At 43.0% G+C, this 14804-nt stretch overlaps 1 long non-coding RNA gene across 2 annotated transcripts in view; it reads right to left on the bottom strand.

Annotated features, from left to right (window-relative positions):
- Window positions 1–409: 409 nt before the first annotated feature.
- The window catches only part of LOC116560044, a 97824-nt gene continuing 83429 nt past the window's right edge, over window positions 410–14804 (bottom strand). For both annotated transcript variants that reach the window (XR_004272760.1, XR_004272759.1), the window contains exons 2-3: window positions 13991–14119; window positions 410–818 (exon numbers count right to left, since the gene is read on the bottom strand). This is a non-coding gene — a long non-coding RNA (uncharacterized LOC116560044). The remainder of the gene's footprint in view (window positions 819–13990; window positions 14120–14804) is intronic.

The following is a 14804-nucleotide window of genomic DNA, read 5'->3' as shown; positions in this document are numbered from 1 at the left end:
TTTCTTTCTTTTTTTTTTTTTTTTTGACACATAGTTTCATTCTGTCACCCAGGCTGGAGTGCAATTACATGATCTTGGCTCACTGCAAGCTCTGCCTCCCAGGTTCAAGTGATTCTTGTGCCTCAGCCTCCCAAGTAGCTGGGATTACAGGCACCTGCCACTGTGCCCGGGTTATTTTTATATTTTTAATAGAGACGGGGTTTCACCATGTTGGCCAGGCTGGTCTCCACCTCCTCAGGTGATCCACCTGCCTCAGCCTCCCAAAGTGCTGGGATTACAGGTGTGAGGGCCCACACCCAGCCATTTATGATTTATTTCATCAGTGCTCAGTAGTTCTCCTTGCAGAGGTCTTTCACCTCCTTGGTTAAGTATATTCCTAAGTTTGTGTTCGTGTTTATGGTTTTTTGTTTTTGTTTTTGTTTTTGCAGCTATTGTAAGCGGGATTGAGTTCTTAATTTGATTCTCAACTTGGTCTTTAATGGTGTATATCAGTGCCACTGATTTGCATACTTTGATTTTGTAACCTGAGATTTTACTGAATGCATCTATCAAATCAAGGAGTCTTTTGAAAGAGTCTTTAGGGTTTTCTAGGTATAAGACTACATCATTGGCAGAGATTGTTTGACTTCCTTTTTTCAATTCAGGTGCCCCTCCTCCCCACTGCCCCGACCTTTTTTTCTCTTGCCTAATTGCTCTGGTTAGGACTTCCTACCTTGTCCATCTTTCCTGTGTACAGGTGGGGTCCTTGTGGAGACAGGTAGAAGTACAGCAGCTTTCTTCTCTTGTTTTTCCACACCTTGTTTCCCTTTGCCAGACTTCTGAAAACAATAGAAATGGAGGAACTGGAGGTTATCTTAGCCTGTAAATTCTCTGGCCCAGTTGGAGTCTACCAATGTGCCCCATTGCCCTTCTGTTCATAGACTTCATGTGGTGAGGGACACAGCCACTCTGGTTTTCTGGTGTAACTCCTGCACCTGCCACAGCACAGGCATACTGTAACTCCTCAATAACTATGTGAATTAATTATACATAATCTAGTCTTCAGAGATTCCCACTTCTGCCAAACCAGCAGAATGCCTCTTGCCTAATTCCACAGGTCTAAAAACATGGGGCATGGATGTCCTCTCCTGATTCCCTTCCCCTGTCTTCTACCTCCTTCCCAGTCCGTAAGGAATTCTCGTCTAATCCCCCTTGCAGAGCAAATCTCTGCTAAAAGTAGAATTTCCTTTGAGGTCACAAGGAAAAATTTCAATATCAGCTGAAAATAAGCCTCCAATGTCCTTTGTGCTTTCAATTTTTGGCCTTTTAGACTTGTTGATCATTTTCAGACCCAGAAATCTATTATTTCATATCTTTTCAAGTTGGTAATTTTGAGGCGAGTTGGCTGTGTGCTTCAGAGAGTTGGGGGAACCTGGGCAGAGATCATTTTAAAGTGGTCTTTGGCATCTCCTTGATTTTTGGATGTCTTTGATTTCTCAGCTGATAGAATTGAAGTCTTCTCCCCAAGTATCATTAGCCTTTACCCCAGCTCCAAACATGTCAGGTGGCTGTGGGAAGGAGCTGAGGCATGAGAGCAGGCGCAGACATCCTGCTGGAGCATGCCTGCCCCTGGGATCCACGCAGCCCACAGCCCGCTGTGCCTGTCACCCAGCCCCACCCAGCTACATTCTTCCTGCATCGCAGCCGCCTGCAAGACAATACCTCCACTGCTGGCCTCTAGTTTCTCTGACACACAAAGAATGTCTGGCTCTATAAACATTCACCCAGTGATTACAGGCTTAACTGCAACCTGCAGTAAAGGGAAGCGTTTAAACAAAGGTTTTGCTATGTTGTCTTGGAAGGGAAAATAAAATATAAAGCAATCAACATATTATGCGTTAATGGGTACTTTAGGCTTTGGGTTCCAGCGATTCAGTTATCAGTGAGAATTTCCTCTTGCACAGAGGTAATCAAGTTCAGGCTGTTGTGCTCCTATCTCTCCTTCTCTCCACAGGCTCCACCTTTAATTGCAGTTGCCATGACAGTGAGATTGTTGCAAGAAAGCAAGAAAGATTGTGCATGTGCTAGGAAAGTGTTTATGAAAATTCACATTTTTCTTTTTTCTCTGCTAGAAAGAAAAAAGGAATGGTGAAAGAGAAGCAATTTTGTGTTCTTGAGCATCTATTATGTGCCAGGCACAAAGCTAGGTGTTTAACGTTTTTATGGCGTTAAATGTGTGTGTGTAAAACCTTTTTTTATTGTGAACTATATAACTCACCTACCAAAGAGTGCACAAAACAAAAATGTCAAGCTCTGTGATTTATCACAAAGCAAACACCCAGGTAAAATCAAGAACTAGACATTGCCAGAATTCCAGAAGTGGCCCTTATGATGCCTTTCAATTATTACCTCCTCCTTTCCCTTCAAAGGAAAAACTACCCTGACTTTTGTGGAAATTACTTGTTCGCTTTTCTTTGTAGTTTTACCACCTATGTGTTAATCCTAAACACTATAGTTTAATCATTATAATTTGTCTTGTTATTGTTGTTGTCGATACAGAATCTCACTCTGTCACCCAGAGTGGAGTGCGGTGGTGCGATCTCAGCTCACTGCAACCTCCACCTCTCAGGCTCAAGCGATTCTCGTGCCTCAGCCACCCAAGTAGCTGAGATTACAGGTGTGCACCACTATGCCTGGCTAATTTTTGTATTTTTATTACAGATGGGGTTTCACCATGTTGTTCAGGCTGGTCTTGAACTCCTGACCTCAAATGACCCTCCCACCTTAGCCTCTCAAAATGCTGGGATTACAGAGGTTGCAGTGAGCTACCACACCCGGACTAATGAGTTTTAATATCCAGTAGAGCAAGTCCTCCCAGTTTGTTTTTATTCAAGAATGTCTTGGTTATGTTTATACCTTTGCCTGTCCATAAAAGCTTTAGAATCAGCTTGTAAATTTCTTTCAATTTTCAAGCATATGAGGATTTTTTTAGTTATCTCTTTGTTACTTTTTCCCCAGGGAAATACTTGGAATTACTCGTATTTTGCAATTTATTGAGACTTATTTATGACCTACCATATGGCAAATTTCTGTGAACTTCCCTTGTGTGTTTGGGAAAAAAAATTATAGCCTGCAATTATAGTGTAAATGTCTTGTAAGTGTCCTTTAGGTCAAGTGCATTTCATTGTGTTGTTCAACTCTATATGATTAATAATTTTTTTTTTTTTTTTTTTTTTTTGAGACAGAGTTTCACTCTTGTTACCCAGGCTGGAGTGCAATGGCGCGATCTCGGCTCACCGCAACCTCCGCCTCCTGGGTTCAGGCAATTCTCCTGCCTCAGCCTCCCGAGTAGCTGGGACTACAGGCACGCGCCACCATGCCCAGCTAATTTTTTGTAGTTTTAGTAGAGATGGGGTTTCACCATGTTGACCAGGATGGTCTCGATCTCTTGACCTCGTGATCCACCCGCCTCTGCCTCCCAAAGTGCTGGGATTATAGGCGTGAGCCACCACGCCCGGCCTATGATTAATAATTTTTATCTGCTAGTTTTATCATTTGCTGTGAGAAGTATGTTAAAAGTCTGCCACTTGTGATAGTGAATTTGTTTTTCTGTTTTCTTGTGTATATTTTGAGGCTATGTTAGCAGTATGTAGAAAATTAGAATTATATTTTCCTGTTGAATTCAACTTTATCATAATGAAGTGGGTCTTATCCCCAACAGTGCCTTTTTATTGTATATATTTAAGTTTTATACCATGCTGTCTTGATATACATATTCACAGTGAAATGATTACTTATAGTTAAGCAAATTAATCTATCACCTTCTATAGTTGAGTGTGTGTTGGGGTGGGGGGGGGCTAAAATCTACTCTTAGCAAATTTGTAGTATATAATGTCATTCACTATAGTCCTCATGCTGTACATTATATTTCTAGATTTCGTCATCCGACATAACTGCAGGCTTGTACCCTTTGACTTACTTCCCTGGGAAAAAGAGAGACACCCTGCCTCAAAACGAAATGAAACAAAATATCTTTTAAGAAATCCTCATGCTTCATAGATTTTTAAATTTTGATCATAACATTTTAGATGAGCAGCTTTTTTATTTCAGCCTTCTAAAGATGTGATTTCACTGCTTCCATGGCTGAGAAGTCAGCTCTAAGTCTCACTGTTGCTCTCTTGAAAGTAATTTGTCCCTTTTTCTCTAGTTGTCTTTCATGGACTTTGAAAATTTCTCAGCCACCACGTCTTCAGATTTGCTTCCATTATTTCTTTCATCGGCCTGCTGATACTCTAACTGCAAGTATGTTAGATCTTCTCACTAAATCTTCTATACCTCTTACCATCTCTTGTAGACTTTCCATCCTTTTCCTCTTCATGCTTTACTCTGTGATTGTCTTCTAATCTATCTTCCACTTCACAAATGTTCTCTTCAGTTGGGTCTTAAAATTTACCAAACTTATTCATTGAGTTCTTAATTTTGATTACTATATATTTTTAATTCTAGAACTTTTTGTCTCTTTTATGTAGTTTCTAGTTTGCTGTCTAAATCCTCAATCATTTATTTTCTTGAAAAAAATAACAGCACATGTGATGTATCCTCAGTTCACCTCTATGGCTATATCTTTACCCTCTCCACTCTGCTGTCTCTCCAGGAAACTGATCTGCATGAACTGTATCAATGGATTTTCTTGTCGTCTAGCTTCTAGCTGTGTTTGGCTAAATGAAGGTACCAGTAGGACCAGAGGGAAGGAGGAAAGTGAGATTCAGTACTGATCTACCCGATCTCTTCCTGTGGGGTCACTGTGGGCTGGCCACATTCCCTGACCATTGACTCTCTGTCTTTAGATTCTGATAGCTCCTCCCTCCCTGCAACTCTTCAAGCCTACAGGTGGTAAAGGCTTCTCCTTGTTAATAGTCCCAGCAATTAATACATTTCTTTGTTAAAGAATAATATTATCCCTCATATTATCATAGTTTGATGGTTTCATCTGTGTCTGGTTGGAAACCTGACTGACACAACATGTTTATATCATAAAAGGTTTTTGGCCTTTCGGCCAGAACCGCCATCTTCCAGTAATTCGCCAAAATGACGAAGACAAAGGGAAAGAGAAAAGGCACTCAATATATGTTCTCTAGGCCTTTTAGAAAACATGGAGTTGTTCCTTTGTCCATGTATATGCGAATCTATAAGAAAGGTGATATTGTAGACATCAAGGGAATGGGTACTGTTCAAAAAGGAATGCCCCACAAATGTTATCATGGCAAAACTGGAAGAGTCTACAATCTTACCCAGCATGCTGTTGGCATTGTTGTAAACACGTTAAGGGCAAGATTCTTGCCAAGAGAATTAATGTATGTGTTGATCACATCAAGCACCCTAAGAGCTGAGATAGCTTCCTGAAACATGTGAAGGAAAATGATCAGAAAAAGAAAGAAGCCAAAGAGAAAGGGACCTGGGTTCAGCTGAAGCGCCAGCCTGCTCCACCCAGAGAAGCACGCTTTGTGACAACCAGTGGGAAGGAGCCTGAGCTGCTGGAACCTCTTCCCTGTGAATTCACAGCATAATAGGTGTTAAAAAAAAAAAATAAAAGACCTCTGGACTGTTAAAAAAAAATGTTTTTGGTTATTTAAATAGTTAGACTCTATGCAGATCTGTAAGTCTTCATGTGGGTCTGTTTCTACTGTCCTTGTTTCTTCTATTTTGTTAGTAATAGTTTCTGTTTCATGTGGCTATTTTTTATTTTTTTATTTTTATGTGTTTATTTTTTTGAGACCGGGTTATGAGAATGGCTAATTTTTATATTTTTGGTAGAGATGGGGTTTTGCCATGTTGCCCAGGCTGGTCCCAAACTGCTAACTTCAAGTGATTCCCCCACCTTGGCCTCCCAAAGTGCTGAGATTGTAGGCATGAGCCACTGTGCCTGCCTTCATGTGGCTATATTTAAATTATGTGCTAATAATTGTATCTGCAAAATTGCTTATAGAAATGTATTCTTCATTGAGAAAGGACTTCCATTTGTTTTTGCCAGACAGTTGGAATTATTGTAAACTGAAGTGTCTAGGAAGCCTTATGTAGTTCAAGTTCATTCTTCTTCAGTACCTCAACTTGAAATGGGGAGATTTATCAGCAACGCTCCTCACCTCAGCAGGCCCTAGACCACAATCCATTGCCTTAATTTAGCCTCTTACCCTTTCTCCAACTTTTCATGAATTGCCAAATGCTCCCAGGACAGAGCAGCCTTATCTTCCCATTTACTTTTTTGAACCTCCAAATTGGTTCAGTAATTCTTCTCTCTCGTTAGGTCTCATTTAAAAAAAAAAAAAAAGTTTCTGGTTATCTTCAATAGGAAAATTGCTCTGAATTAATTTGCCTTTTCAAACTTGGCGAGGCCAACTAATTTATCTAGGGTAATGCATCTAGAATAGCTCAGATAAGCCTAGCTAGCTGTAAGTCTTGTTCTCTTTTAACACTAAGTCATCTTTTGCCTCAACTGAAAAAACAGATTGTTCGATATGGAACCAGAATTTTGCACTGCTAGCTATAGAAGTCAAAATAATTTAGTATGCAAATGTGAGTCTCTTAAGGATGTTCTCCATATCTCATTCACTTTTAAATCCTTAGCACTTAGCATAGTATGTGTTCAGACAGTATTTGTTAAGTAAAAGAAAGAATAAGTAAAAGGATGAAATACATAAAATTCAAATGAAGATAGTCTCTACATGGATTGTATTTCTCAACCTAAAATAATCCTCATCTAGTACATCAGCGTGTCTTCCTGGTTCTATTTTCCAAGATAAAGTTTTTAAATTGTGTAACACATCTATAAATTCAGGGCTTCCATTCTCAGTTCTGCCATCCCAAATATTACAAGTGATTCTCAAGTTCAAGACTAGCCCAGTTTCTTTCTGGGTGTCCCTAGGACTGGGGAGGACTAGCAGATGGTGGTCCAGTACCACATAGTTGATGGATCTATTCCTGTCAATCCAGCTTCAACGTGCCTCAGACTAGACTCAGCAGCACCTCTTCTCCCCTTACTCATTTATTCTCCTCTGTGTTTGTTACTTGTCATTGCAACATCCTCCCAGTTGCTGGTACCAGAATCCTAGGAGTCATCTCTTATTGCATCTTATCCAAATCGCCAAGCTTGGTGAGTTGGTGTCCACATATTTCTCACATTTGTCACCATCTTGGACCTATCTACTGTGACTGCTCTAATGTGAGTTCTCATCACCATTCACCTGGAGGTCAGCATGGACCTCCTAACTGGTCTCACCTTTGTCCTCTCTGAACCATCCCCACAAAGAGATCAAACATCGACACAACATTGCCTAAAACCCTTTGGTGCTTTCCTATTGTCCACAGACGGTCTAAGCATCTTGCCACAGATGGTAAACTCTCCATAATCTGGCCCTTACCTATCTCTCAAGCCTCCTTTCCCACTGTTCTCCTTTGTGAGGCTCATGGTCTAAAACTGCCAAACATATTACACTTCCAAGCATTCCTACTGTTCCTTCTGCATGAATTTCTCTTCCCTTACTTCTCCACCTGTTTAAAACTTTACTTATTCTTCAAGAATCACCTTCTGCCTCTTCAGTATAGTCCAAGTGGCCCTTCCATGTGCTCCTATGGCAAAGCTCCATCAAAACACATAATTAGCCCGTAACCCCAGCACTTTGGGAGGCCGAGTCAGGCAGATCACTTGAGGTCAGGAGTTCAAGACAGCCTGGTCAACATAGTAAAGCCCCATCTCTACAAAAAATACAAAAATTAGCCTGGCGTGGTAGTGTGTGCCTGTGATCCGAGCTACTTGGGAGGCTGAAGCAGGAGAATAGCTTGAACCTGGGAGGTGGAGGTTGCAGTGAGCTGAGATTGTGTCACTGCACTCCAGGCTAGGCAAGAGAGTGAGAGTCCATCTCAAATAACAAGCAAAAACAAAACAAAAAAACCCCATATAATCAGTTTTTTATGACTGTCATCCTCACTTATCTGTAAGAAACTTGAAGTACTCCAGTTTAATGGTGCCATTTAATAGGCCCTTAGTAACAGTTTGAAAAACTAAATTGAATAATAATCATTATTATTAATCAAAATTAGAATTTATATTGCCCAGGTGTCTTAGTCATTTCAATGGGTGGGGTTTATCTTATTCTTCCTTCAATGTATTTTTCTCTTAATTTTAAATAATATCTATAACTATGAATATTATAAAGATCCATATTTTCTAGCTCATAAATGAGTGATTATCATATTATTTTCAAAGCTGACTTTTTTTTTACACGGCTAGATGGGCATGTTGATACTGAGCTCTCATTTTTTCTTTTCAGGGCCCTCACATACTTTGATATTTTTTCATTTTCTCCATCAAAAGAGACTCTGCTCTGTAGCATGGTGCTCCATTTGTTAATATGTTATTGTTATTAATATGTTACCTTCCTTCCTAGTGGGATTGGAACCTATGTTGTTTTATGGGTGTATCCATTCCTCATGCTAGCCAGTTTCTTATATTTGTGTCATGGAACCATGTCCCTGGTTTCTCAGAGTAAAACTCTTCTCTCAGCAGAAATGGGAAGTTCCCTAGTTGGTGATTTCAGTTGCTGGAGCAGCAGCTAGTGAGGGTCTCTTTCCCCTGCCATTAATCCTGAGGATCACTATCTACTTTCTCACCTTTGATCTAAAAATCCCAGCTTCCCTTAGCTTTATAACAGTAATGGCGATGCCTATTGCCAGTGACTTGAAGAAGCAACCCAGGGAAGAAGGGAGTGAAAGCTTTTTACAAATGCCTTGGTCTCCATTTGGTTTTATTGCTTATTCTCTTACAACTTACAACCCCCAAAAGTCAGAAGAAAAGTTCATTAGTTCAGTGTCTGACAGTTCAAAAACTAGTAACCCGGTACCTTTGTGTCCCCTCCATTGATTTAACTCTTGTGGTAAGTTGAATTTTCGAATAATGTCCACAGCTATATTTCCAGTCTCACATGTTGTGCTGGAACCTTGCTACCCCATGTTCCCTCACACCTGGGTGGGCCTTGTGACTGCCTCGATGAGTATCATGTCATGGAAATGATACTGAGTAACTTCTAACGATGGGTTATAAAAGGCAACCTGGCCAGGCACAGTGGCTCGTGCCTGTAATCCCAGCAATTTGGGAGGCCAAGGCAGGTGAATCACTTGAGCCCAGGAGTTGGAGACCAGCCTGGGCAACAGGGCGAAACCCTGTCTTGACTAAACATACAAAAATTAGCCAGGCATGGTGGCACATGCCTGTAGTCCCAGTCACTTGGGAGGCTTGCTTGAGCCCGAAAGGCAGAGGTTGCAGTGAGCCAAGATTGCACCACCGTACTGCAGCCTTGATAATAGAGTGAAACCGTGTATATATTTTTTTAAAAAAGGCAACCCACAGCTTGGGAACACTAAGCTGCTCTGTATGATGTCCAACTGTATGAAGCTGCATGTTAGAAAGGCCATGTAGAGATATCACGGAGAGAGAGGGAGAGGCCCAGTGAGCGCCAGCTATTTTGGCTCTCATTTTTACATCTTCCCAGTGAACCGACAGTCAAAGGCTGGGGCTGGAGCCTTCTGAAGGCTCATTCACTTGCATGTGTGGCATGAAGCTTCAGGGCAGCTCCAGCTGACGCCAGGTGAGCACAGATGAGCTATGTTCTCTAGACCCTGCCAAAACTGCAGATTTGTGAGTGAAACAAATGCTGTTTTAAGCCACTACACTTTTGGAGAGGTTTTTTATGCAGGAATATGTAGTGAGAACACCCCTAATGACCTGGGCTCAGACCAGAAGAATTATTTAATCCCTCTTCTGTGAAAAAGTAGAAACTTAAGTTCTCAATGCACTCTTGGATGGCAGACAAAAATGACGTTAGAGGGTTTTAAACTCTTTGTTTCCAGGCTACTGAGTGAATGTAATACAGGAGATTCAGGGTGCCTGAGAAAGAAACAGTAATTAAAGTGGTCCAGAAGGAAGAGAAGCGTATGACGGGCTATGCCTGGGACCTCCAGACCAGAGGGCAAGGGATGACCATTCCTTTCTTACACATATGTATCACAGTCCTAATTTTCCAAAAATGGTATTCACTACCCCCACAGAAGAGCAAGACAGCCCTGCTTTTCGGAGTGCAAGATTCTTTCTACAAAAAAAGAAGATCCCCTTTCCTTTCTCTCCTCTCCTTGCTACTTCCTACATTTCTAGGGCACAGGCCTCCATGATCAGAAGACAGGTGAGCGACTGTCCATGGTGCTACCCTCGGCTTACTGCTCCAGACCATGTTTTCCTTCACAGGAACCCACATCCGCAGGCTCTGTGATTTACAGAGACAAATGCGTCCTAGATCCCTACATGACCTAGAATGTGTCACTAGGTCTTGTACATTTGTTTCAGATGGGATATAAAGAACGTCTAACAGGGAAGATCCCTTTGTTATTTACTTCAGTACCTTAGGGATGTGTATATGTGTGTGTGTGTGTGTGTATTCTTCTCAACAGAACAAGGACTAAACAAGTCTTCCTAGATGTTTCTGAGGTGTTTTACCCATTGACAATGTGACAGGTTCCTTATATTATACTGTCAAATATGCTAATCAGATTTTTCTTCTGTGTGTTTCACTGATTATCTTTGTTTGCTGTTCCTGGGTGTAGGTGTGGGCATTTGATGTGTTACTATCCTGGAAATGGGGACTGAGAACCCTTGGGTCAGGAAGCAGGACCAGAATCTTGGACATGTGGCTGGAGGATTGGTTGGTCTCCCTTCCTCCACGTTCCTCCTCTGTCTCTTTCTTTCACCCCATGTCCTCTCCCTGCAGGCCTCTTTTACAGCTGTGCCAAATCCTAAGTGGAGGTAGAAAGTGGATGGTGGTGGCAGGATCCTGGGGTCAGGAGGACAGGGCTATGCTTCACAGTTACCCAGGTGGCAGCCGTGGTGAGGGCTGACAGAGATGCTGCATCTGAAGTCAGACCTGCGTACCAATCCAGCGTCTGGTGTTTGATTGCTATGTGAGTGATGAAGTCACTGAGTCACATTTTTTCTCCTCTGTAGACAGATAACTCAGTCTGCAGGGCATTATGATGAGGATTAAGTGAGGTGCTATATTAGAATCTTGTAAACTACAAAACATTCCGCTAATAAAGGCTTATTTCCTTCTGTAGGGGCCCCAAAGAGAGATTTAAAAAGTGGTAAAAAGGATGAGTCCAAGAAGCTACCGATGAGGAGGGAGGAGAGAAGTTCCCAGAGGCAGAGGAAAGCTGAACCAGAGACCCAGCTGGGTCTCATGGAGCTAACCCAGCAGAGGGAGAAAGAGGCTCACCTGGAGTTGGGCAGATGCCCAAACTCAGGCAGCAGGCAATGCGGGGAGCTGAAAAGGAAGGAACAATTGTAGTAATGGCAGCCATGTGCCGAGTGCTGGCCAAATACCAGCCACTGTGCAAGGCGTACATGCTCATTTAATTCTCACAACAACTCTATGAGGCACATGTTATTATCCTCATTTTACACAGTGGAGAATGAGGTTCTGATAGGCCCAAGACATTTCTAAAACATCTCACTGCCACAAAATGGCCAAATCTGGATTCAAATCTAGGGTTTTCTTACCCCTAACTAAGCTACAGTTAGCAAGCCTAAGATAAGATTTCTGGTTTTGTTTGGGTTTTTTTAATGAGTTTTTTTTTTTTTTAAGACAGAGTTTCCCTCTTGTCGTCCAGGCTGGAGTACAATGGCATGATCTCGGCTCACTGCAACCTCTACCTCCTGGGTTCAAGTGATTCTCCTGCCTCAGCCCAAGTAGCTGGGATAACAGGTGCCTGTGACCATGCCAGCTAATTTTTGTATTTTTTGTAGAGACAGGGTTTCACCATTGGCCAGGCTGATCTCACCTCAGGTGGGTCACCCACCTCGGCCTCACAAAGTATTGGGATTACAGGTGTAAGCCACCTCACCTGGCCATTTTTTTTTTAAATAATAAAGAGAAGCATCAGATCAGAGGAACCTCCTGTGTGGCAGACTCCAAAGCCAAGGGATCAAAGAATAGGCGAGCAAAACGAGAGGACAGGGGACGAGTCAGAAAGGGGTCTGCGTGAGCACCAGAAACATGCACATTCCCTCTTCCCTGTGGAGTGGCTCATGGGCAGGCCAGGCTCTTTCAAAGAGCTAGGGACAGAGCAATCTCCTGCAGCCTGTTCTTATGTGAGGAACAGAAAAGCTTCCATGTGTGTCTCCCTGTGTGCCTGTTCCCTCCTCATCACTGTAATTGATAGAATTAGTGCATGGTATCAACCAGCATTTGCCAAAGTTTGTTCTGCGGGACCTTAATTCTGTGGGGTTAACAGATACAACTTGGAATAAAGATTCAGTTAAATTCACTTCAATTTAACACACTTAGTGGACACCCACAGAGCTATGAAGTAGATATTCAACCATGAACAATAGGCCAGCTCCCTGTTTTCATGGAGCTTGTAGACCAGATATCCAGTAAGTTGGGAAAATGTCACAACAAAGTGATATTTGTTCTTTACTGCAAACATTTCGGGGTCTGATATGCATTGTGACTTTCTAAGAGTGGGGGAGAATATATAGCGTTCCCCCATGATATCTACCCGGGGAATCCTATTTCACTTGTTGTAAAGTCTCTTCTTGTGGCTCCAGGGCTGGTATTTTTTTCTTTTTCTTTTTCTTTTTTTTTTTTTTTTTTTTTTTGGGTGAGACAGAGTTTTGCTCTTGTCACCCAGGCCCCAGGCTGGAGTATAATAGCGTGATCTCATTACACTTCAACCTCTACCTCTTGGGTTCAAGTGATTCTCCAGCCTCAGCCTCCCTAATAGCTGGAATTACAGGCACCTGTCACCATGCCCAGCTAATTTTTGTATTTTTAGTATGTTGGCCAGGCTTGTCTCGAACTCCTGACCTCAGGTGATCCACCTGCCTCAGCCTCCCAAAGTGCTGGCAATCCAGGCATGAGCCACCACATCTGGCCCAGGGCAAGTATTCTACAGAACAGGCTTGAGGGGAAGCCAAGGCAGACAGAGAATGATATGCACCCATTCACCTTCCTTCATTTCACAATGCTGGTAGTGTGGTCAAAAGGGATGATGGGGAACAGATAAGCTTAGAGCGTGGCAGCCAGGTGATGCAGCTGTGGGGGTTAGGGTGCCGTTCGTGGATGCCAGGTGATGGCTGCCTCTCAACACTGAGCCTGATGAAGAGTCAGAACTACCAGGAAATCGCCACAGGCGAGCCTTCAGAAGGTGTGTGCTTCTCTGAGCAGAACTGAGAAGATCCCTGAGCCAACAAAGACGTAGCAGGAGAAGGAGAAACAGAAAGTGAAAGCCTGGGGCGAGGGAAAGTCCTTTGCTCCTAGGCCATAAGAGATTTTCTGTCAGAGTCCTGTGGGAGGACCTGGGTGCCGCTGCCCTGGCATAGAGGAACAGCATGTCCTGTCTGTAGATGTAAAGGGAAGTGCTCCTGGAGCAGCACGGGGCTCCGTATGCCAGCAACCAAAGTTTATCACTCAGGCAAGCAAGCCAGAGGAAAAGAGCTGACAAATGGCTAGCACTTCCCCCCCTTCTTCTCCAGGAAGATGTTTTGGTCTTGGTTCCCCTCTGGGTTTTTCCTCTCTCTGATCTCTCTTGCCCTCACGCAGTGTTCCCTGCCCAGGCCTTACGTAACAGCCTGGACTGCAGGGAACACCTATACAAGAGGCCATGACAGTTAGACAATGGGCAGGCACAGGCTGCCCTGAGAAAATGGAGTCATTCATGAGCTGTGTGAGAGGCGGCTCTGTTCCCAGCTTGGCTCGCTGGTAAATGAAGTGCGCTCGGGACAAAGAGGGAAACTTTACACTCGAGCAATTTTCCCACAGTGGCAGGCTCACAGAAAAACAAGGCACTCGTTGGCTTAGAGGAGAAAAGGCAACCATATCCATAGACTTTGCTTTCTCCCCCAGATTGCCGCGTTGTGCCAAAACCACAGAATAAACTCCCAGGGAGGCAACAGCAAAGCTATACTCACTCTGGGTCCCCAGCAGCAGAAGCCAGAGGGAAGGTGTGGGTCTGCCTTCGGCTTCTGTCTGTTTCTGTGGCTGCTTGATGGGTCTTCATTTCTGGATCAGCTCATAGTTGCTCTGAGCTAGCTCGCCACCTTAGAGGGAAGGAATGCTGTCAGTTGGGATGATCATCCTGACAGAAATAGCAACGGCTTCCCCTAGTGCAGCTGCTCGGCGGGATCGGGGAGCACCTTCCTCAACACAGCCGGCTGGCGCGATGGAGCTGAGGGGCTCTTCAGCCCGCACTGCTCAGGGCTGTGTGTGGAGTCACGCCCTGACAATACTTAGCTGCCAGGGCCTCTTTGCATAGGAATCTGTCCTGCAGCTGCAGGTATAGCACTGCCCTATAAACCATGAGGTGCTAAAAATTTAATCAAAAAATGATGAGTGTCTTACACTAGGGATTTTATATAAGACAATTTTATGTCAAGAAAATACCAAGATAATAACAAATAATCTTATATGTTACAAACATTTACCAAATTCCAGCAATGCCCTTCTTATCTATTTAAAGAAATACAAAGCTCTTGTCCAATTTACCTATTTAGAGACTTCTGGAGTCCCTTACAGAGCTATTTAATCCATGGCACTAATCCTACCTCTAAGAATGCTACTGGAAGCTTAGGTGCAGAGTGGAGTCTACTATGCAGCAGGTATTATAAAGTATTAAGATACTTCTGTATCCACCCTGAAACCTTGCCTTCCTACCCAGTCCCAGAGGGACCCATCGGAAGAGGGAAGGCAATTAGGTGGGATAAAATGCTTCCTAAATGATAAATG

Source organism: Sapajus apella, unplaced genomic scaffold, assembly GCF_009761245.1.
Source record: "Sapajus apella isolate SASKATOON/1434 unplaced genomic scaffold, GSC_monkey_1.0 scaffold25, whole genome shotgun sequence".
NCBI lineage: Eukaryota > Metazoa > Chordata > Mammalia > Primates > Cebidae > Sapajus > Sapajus apella.
The sequence above is the reverse complement of the archived record's forward strand: the minus strand, read 5'-3'. Positions and strand labels throughout refer to the sequence as shown.